The sequence below is a fragment of the Martes martes genome, assembly GCF_963455335.1.
Source record: "Martes martes genome assembly, chromosome: 1".
NCBI classification, from domain to species: Eukaryota; Metazoa; Chordata; class Mammalia; order Carnivora; family Mustelidae; genus Martes; species Martes martes.
Genome location: NC_137888.1, coordinates 105,594,157 through 105,602,036, shown reverse-complemented (window position 1 = coordinate 105,602,036; position 7,880 = coordinate 105,594,157).

Here is a 7,880-nt window from a genome sequence, read left to right as displayed (position 1 = left end):
TTCAGAACATTCACAGCAGGGTGGGAACAAGGACCTTCCCACTCTCCCTGTATGACTCTTTGAGAACCGCTTTAAAGAGACTCGTGGGGTACAGCAGGAGCAGAGATCGGGGCCAGCCTGGGACAGTCAGGGATGGCTTCCCTGAAGAGGGACTTCCCACTAGGCACTTGACTAGGGAATAAGAACTTGCCAAAAACAAACTTCAGCCATTCACGCAACATGTTTTTATTCCACACCTGCCGTCCTCTCCTCCGGTTTCCGTTCCATGCGCTAGGATTCGGGGATGATGAAGAGAAAAGCAGCCCCTGGATCTTGGCCTGGCACTCACAGCCAGGCTGTGGTGTTCTCCTGTTGAATATAAACAATTTCACAGAACATCAACATCAGACAAGGCCACTCTGTGACCATGATGAATCTAGACAAAAACAAGCCCAAGCCCTATGAGCCCTTTCTGACATCCCCATCCTAAGCAGCCCACATGCCCCGTGGTCTGTGTTCTCCTTCACTGCCACCAGCCATAAATCCAGTGTGCTCCACTGCAGATGGGTTCCTGGTGGTCTTTGGGTGGAGGGCATGGACAGTGATGACCCAGAGGTAGGATCTGAGGGAAGACAATGGAAGGAGGGGCAGGCCAGGTGGAGACATGGGGGAGGAACATTCCGGGCAGATAGAATAGCGAATGCAAAGGCTCTGAGGTGAGAATATGACCAGCATGTTTGGAAAAGAGCAAGAAGGCCAATCCAACCGGAGTAGAGAAGTCAGAGTAGGCATTCCAGACACAGGTAATAAACTGGGCCAAACTTCACGTTCAGTAGGCCAGTTCCTGGCAGGTATGGGCCCGTCCATGTGGTTGAACTAGAAAGCCAATGTGTTTGGTTTCGGGAAAGAGGGACAAGTCCAAAGGAAACACAGAATGAAGAGCCTTCATTGCCTTTTTGGAGAGTCTTAGTAAGATAACCATGGGTCCTAATGTTCTGCTGGACCCAGTCACGATGGCACTTTTTCTTCAGTATGGTAATAAAACACGCAGAGCCATACATTGTCTTTCTGAACACAGGCTCCCAAAGGGAATGCCCCTTGTTCATCATGACCTACTCCTGTCATCACTAAGGGAGAGGAGAAAACAGACGCCAGTTCCCAGGCCATTGGCATGATACCGCCAGCTCATCCTGGCATGTATGTCCCCCCATCCACCCATCCCTCTGGCATAGGTCTACTAGGATTACCCAGGCCAAGCATTTGTGTGGTCCAATGTGATTTAGTAGTGAGAGACATTGAACAAATTTTATCACCAGCTGCAATTTATGCCCCAGAAAGAATACCAGAAAAAAAGAGTCTGACTTCTTGTTGCTGGCAACGTATACCGGAAATTCCCTACATCAGCTCAGGGCCGCAGTCTGCAGGTGTGAACACACACACACACACACACACTATACCATCCCTGAGCCCCAACCCTAGCCAGCCCAGGGCTCAGGACCACTCAACAATGAAAGTTTCCCAGAGAAAGGGGGCTGAACGTGATGAGGTTGTAGCCAGTATTGTTCTAGCATTGACATTGAACTGAGAACAAGAATTTTGACCACATGCCTTCCTCACCAATCTCGTCCTCCTGACTTGTGACCTTTACCTCCTCCACTCCAGGTCTCTTATGCCATCGTGCATCTCCTGCCCCCCAGTCCACCCAGTGCATGAGGCCACACAGGCACACAGGCACGGCACAGGCCTTGGATCCTGGGGGAGGGCAATGAGCATTCAAGGCCAAGATTAATGCAGTAGCTCATGGGGGTGAGAGGTAGGGCCTGTAGTCTCTCAGGTACTGCCCAAGGCAGGACCACCCCTACAGTATGCAGACCCTAGGCAAATAATTTTTAAGGATCCCCTGTTGATGTAAGCAGTTTGATTTTATAATGAATTACCAAAGTTCATGGGCCTACGTGAGCTATACTGATTATTGTCTGGTCGGAGTACATGAAGATTCCCCCATAATATCCATGCACCAGTTCCTCCCGTCCAGTCCAGGAACCTTCTCTTAATGTTGTTCACGGTCAAAGTTTTCATTCATGGCTAACTTCACAAATCTTACTGGGAGGAAAAGGTAGCAAAGCTGGTATTGCTCTCAACGCCTTGGCTCTTCAGAAGCCGTTTATATTGAAACAGTATAAACCTTCTTGCCTTTGCCATTCCCTAATCCCACGTATTTAATCCCACCTCCATCACCACTCGTGACACTGCGTCACCCACAGCACGGACACGAGAGCTGGCTTCCAGTGACTCTCTCTAAGGCTGGAATGGTGCTTCCTTGGAACGTGGTCACAAATACGAGTGTCACCCAGGGTATGCAAATCAAAAATAGGAGCAACTGTGAATTTTCAGATTATGTTACATTTACCAGTGGGGACTTTATAGCATAACCAAGAAAAGCACATCTTGCAACCATAACTTCTCTGGAATTCTTTAGGCCCTATTCACTGAATTCCCAGAATCCCATCTTTTTTTCTGATTGCCCACACCCCTGCCTTTCACAGACCATGGGAAGGCAAGGTGAGGGGCCCCATGGTCAGAGTGAAAAGAAGAGTCTCATTCACACTCACATAACTGTCGCAGCAGGTAAAGACTTGCATGGGAAAGACCCCTTGTGGTGACCTGGTACCGGAAGTCCTTGGAGGAGAGGAGTAACACCCAGAAGACTGCCTGACATGGGGTGTAGAGGCCACGGAGGGATGTCTGGGGTGATGCCTTGATGCCATTGGAAGGGAGCCCAGGGAACATTTGCTGCGACACCCACCATGTTTGGGTGCTGCAGCCCTGAGGAGGCCCCGTGACTGGGGAGCTGCTGGACAGGTGAGCCTGAGGGCATGCAGTTCACCATCGGTAGCACAGAGCCTTGAATTTGTCCTGTTTCCCAATGACTCAAACTCATGCAATCCCACAAAAAAATACTGTGCTGGCTAGCAGGAGCCATCCGCTCAGCAGGCTGCCCTCCTAGAAGAGGGGCCCATAGGACAACACCATTGGTATGAGTTCTGGAGCTCTTCAGGGCCTCTGGTTCCCCCACACCTGGAGCAGAGGGTCAGAAACACCACAAAGGAAAGTAATAGGGTCCAGGGATCCTTTGCGTCCTGGTCCTGGCACGGAGTCTACCAGGAGGGAAGCTCTGGCTACTCTTGGTCTTCAGAGGGGAATAGGCTTCTGGATACCGTGACCTACACAGGTCTAGTCCCAGCTCGGGGCACCACTCCCATCCCAGACACCCAAGGAGGAGTTAAACATTCTGAGGAAGGCATTCAAAATCACTGGGCCCTCTGAGGCCCCACTAGGGGCAGGGATCTGCTTCCCCACACCTAAGGGCAGTACTGGCCAAGAAGACAGTTTACCTCCAAGCCAGGCAGCCTCGGCCTGTCTGTCCAACCTCATACGCCCACCTCATAGCCCTTCTCCAACCCCACTCTCCCCCTTGCAGCTTTCCATGCCAGGGCCCTGGGGTCTTCCCTTCACTTGCAGTGTCTGCAGCTTAGAGATTCCCCCAGGCTCTGCTCAAATGCTACCTTCTCCCAGGTGTGCTCTGTTGTCCCAGCTGGGAGTCTTTCTTCAGACCTCTACTGACCTCACATGCTGTCCTCATCGCTCCCTGCTCCGGGTAATGGGGACTTTAGGCACACCTCCAGTCTCTCCTGCTAGATGATAAGAACCCAGAAGGCAGGGTCTCTACTGGGCAGGGCCTGGGTTAGAACAGAGGGTGGGGAAGAGCCCAGGAAAGGGGCAGAAGGGCCCAGAGGAGGGGGACAGGAGGAAGGGCCCACAGTGAAAGACAGGTCCAGGCATCTGCAGGACAAGAGAAACCAAGGCATCAGTGATACTGCTGCCCACACAAAAATGTGCCCATCACATAAGGACACTTTGTCCCCTACCAAATACCTCTAGAGTTCCTACCTGGCTCACAATGACCCTCTTTGCCCGCGAATTCCTCTGCCCACCTACTTCTCCACACCCCACAGAGGTGGCTCCCCAACAGCACAGCTTCCCTGTGTGACTCCATTCTCTAGCCGAACTCCCCCGGAGTGAGTTGGGGCTCTCACACAGCCAGGGAGTCTCTGAGCATGGCTGGGACTGAGTATTTATAACCGCCCCCCACCCCCCGTAATGGTACACCACCCCGTACTTGGAAAGGCAGCAAAGCCCACTATCCGAAAGAGGGAACTGAAGCAGATGGGCCCAGATCAGAGGCCTTGGTCAAGTCTCATGCAGAAACAAGTGACAGAAACCCAGTTCAAACCAATTGGAGGAGAAGAGACACTCTGGTTCATCTGCTGGGAAGCCAAAGAAGGCTTTGCTTCAGGCGCGGCTGTGTCCATGTGACAGGGCTTTGTCTCTCTCTTCACCTTTTGACTCTGTTTGGCTCTAGTTGTTCCCCAACAGAGGTGCAAAGGCCCTGGGAAGGGCGAGGGAAAGGAGGATTCCTCCCCCTCATGGCCCCAGATCCACCCAGAGGAGACCCGCTGACGCAGCTGGGACCTCAAACCTGCTGGACAAAGAGGTGTGAGCCAAAGAAGGCTGGTGGATGCCCTACCCCACGTATCCGCGAGCAACTGGGGAATGAGCGGGCTGGCAGAGGTGCCCCCACGGTCAAGAGAAGGGGTCAGATCTGGGCAAGCAAGGTGAGCTGAGCCCAGCCCTGTCCAGAGCTATATGTGGCCCCTCACAGCCTCAGGAGGCCCAGCAATCCCCTTCCCCCAAGCACATCTATTCCTTTGGGTCTCTCTTACCGAGAATGGTCTCTGTTCCTTGTGACCAGAAGAGCAAGACCACCCCAATCATATACGTCTACAGCACCTAAGAAAGAGTCCAGACGGTTATACCAAAATCTCAACGGTAGTTATTGATGGATTCTGAGATTACAGGTAAATATTTTAGCTTCCTTCTTTATATGCCTTTAAATTTTTTCCCAGATCACATTTATTTATTTGGTATAGCAAAAAGTGTAAAGAAAAACAACAGATGTTTCTCAGCAAGAATCCCAACACTCAGAGATCATGATTATGAACATTTTGGCTTCTTACCTTACACGCACACTCACACACACTCACACTCACACACACATACACGCATGCTGTGGCCTGTGGAGTTAAGGGACAGCACCCAGTAGGTACTCTCATGCCAACTAAGTTGTCACAAAAATGCTCGGAGATACTGAAAGAGGTGTTTGACACCCCATGGGAAATAACTTGAACTCTAATCGCATTTAGGGTATACATGGGGGGTAACGCACAGGTGGGTGGGCGGTAAAGAGATCCCATAACAACAGAGGCGCGTAAGTGGAACCCCAGGAAAGAAGTCACCAGGAGGTTGGAAGTGGGCCAGACCCCATAGCATAGTGAGAAGGTCAGGGGTAATAGTGAGATCAAGGTGCCTGGGAGGCTGCTCCTGAACATTCTGTTTTCCCCTCCTCCGGCCGGCTGGCAAGGATCTGAGATAACCACAGAGGGCGGATATATCAGGAGGAACTACTCAGCTGTGTTACTTCAGAAAGTCACTTCTATGTACCCGGTTTTCCTCATCTGCCAAAGGGGGATGGGATGATTAATACTAACGACCTCGTGGGGTTGTTTAGAGGACCTCATGTGCCTTAAGCTCTTAAAGTGCCCCTCCGTCCATGGTAAACATTCAGTAAATGGTCATGATGGTGAGTTTGAAGGAGGAGAAGGCGTGCCTCATCCCAGGGACTGCAGAGTAAAACCAGGCAGGGCCAGGGGGAGGGGAGAAGAAGCCACCAGTAGAAACTCAACCATGGGACACATACATATACTTCCCCTTCCAAATGCTAAGCTGAAGTAGGAGGATTGGGAGCCCCAGAGACCTGGGGATAGGTGACAAGACGCTCTTAGGTCTGGGTGGGAGAGCAAGCATTGCCCCATGACCCAAAGACAGAGGGTGAGGGTGTGTCTTCTGCGCATGGGCACCCGGCACCAAAGGCCAGGTACGGCGAACCAGAGACCAGAGGTCAGCGGTGACTGGCAGCCAGCAGGAACAGGAGCCATGGCAGGGAGGTGGAAGACAGAAGACAACAGAGCAGAGAGGCTGGGGAAGCAGCAACTGAGGAGCAGGAGCCTGAGTGGCAGGGGGCTGCTCGAGCCTAACTGGGACAGACGCACTGACCTCCTGGACCCTAGGACACCTAGAGAAACATGATAAGGAGAAGGCTCTGGCTCTACCTTTTGGCAGGGGATAGCAACTGACCCAGCACACTGAGCGAACGACCCAGCAGCCTTGCCCAGAAGCCCCACGGTGTGTAGGAGACTTCTGTGGGAGCTCCCTGAGCCCTCCAGTACCACGCTAGGACGGTCTTCTCAAGGGCAAGGCAACAGACTGGGACTGTTGCTTATGACCATGGCATACCCAGGTTACTGCACACGTCCCTGATGGGCTGCTGGGAGGACGGCTCTGCACTGAGGAAGAGCCAGCACAGCTCCTGACCGAGCCGCCAAGTCCTGCTGTTCTCCCTGTCCTTGGCCTGCAGCATGGGCCCCTGGGGAGCTTTTGAAAACCGTTGCTGCCGGGACCCTCTCCCCCTACCCAGAGACTCTGGTCTTGGGGCCAGGCATAGGTGTTTCAGAAAAGCTCCCAGGTCCGAACTCCTCCTCCACATGATCCATACCTTGCAGACATCTTGAAGACCTACAGTGAAACAGATACAACGTGCTAGAGAATGCCAGGAACTGGATGAGACCCCGTGAAGCCCTCCTCAGGGGAGGCCTGGACCCTGGGCACTGAAATCCCTTAAAACTGAACTGATCCTTAAACCCACGTTACACAGAACTCTCGCTCGGCCACTCATGAACAGTGTATCTTTGTATGCCTATCTAATCTCTCTACGCCTCAGTTTCCTCTTCTGTAAGATGGGAATGACAGTACCCACCCCAGGGCATTGTGGGTGGAGTGCAGAAAGCATGGCACCGGGCAGGCATCTAATAAATGACAACCGTTGTTATCCGTTGTATCTTTACCCCACGCCAGGAAGGACAGAATGAGCATGTAACAAAGTTCCAAGCCTACCAGCAGCTCAAGGAACACAATGGCTGGGGAGTCCAATACCACTGCCTGCAACGTAGCAGTATCTGGGCCACATAGCCCCTTGGGGGCTCCCCTTGGTGGTGATCAGCAGGGAAGCCGTGCCCTGGGCCAGGAGAGAGGCCGTGCCCTGGGCCTGCGAGAGACAGGAGAGGGGGCGGGAACAAGGTGCTCTGGAGCTATGCCTCCCCTTCTCAGTTCACAGATGAGAAACTGAGACAAGGGGAGGTGAAATAAGGTCTTCCGGGAAGTGCAGCCCATTAGCGGTGCTGTGGAGCTCAGAAGCCGGGTCTCTGACTAGGTCCCCCTCAATGGGGGTGGGCCGCGGGGTCTCTGACTCCAAGTCCCCGCAGCCCACCCCCATTCGGGGAGGACCTGCTCCATCCCACCTGCTCCCCTGGAGGGTCAAGAGATCCTGCCAGAGAGGGACGTAGGAAGGAGAATGGATACTGAAAGGCTGAGTCAAACTCATAGCCAGGGCTGTCTGACTTCCCAGACCAGGTCAGCACTGATGGGCTTGCCGTGGGTTCCTTACTCGACTCTGCCGCCTCCACTAACCTTTCTCTTCTTGTTCCTCTTTCCCATCTTTACCTCTACTTTCTTCCTTCTCCTCATTTCTACCTCCTCTTGCCCGCTTTGTATCATCAAGTTTCTTGAGTTGTATATAAACACAACAAACTAATTCTTGTCATTGTAAGCAAAACAGGAATTGCTAGGATAAGGAGGAAGAAGTAGGAACGCTCTGGAGAGCAGTAAAAAGAGTGTCAAGGTCTTGGCACCGACATCCATCCACATGCCACTGCTGTTGACACAAT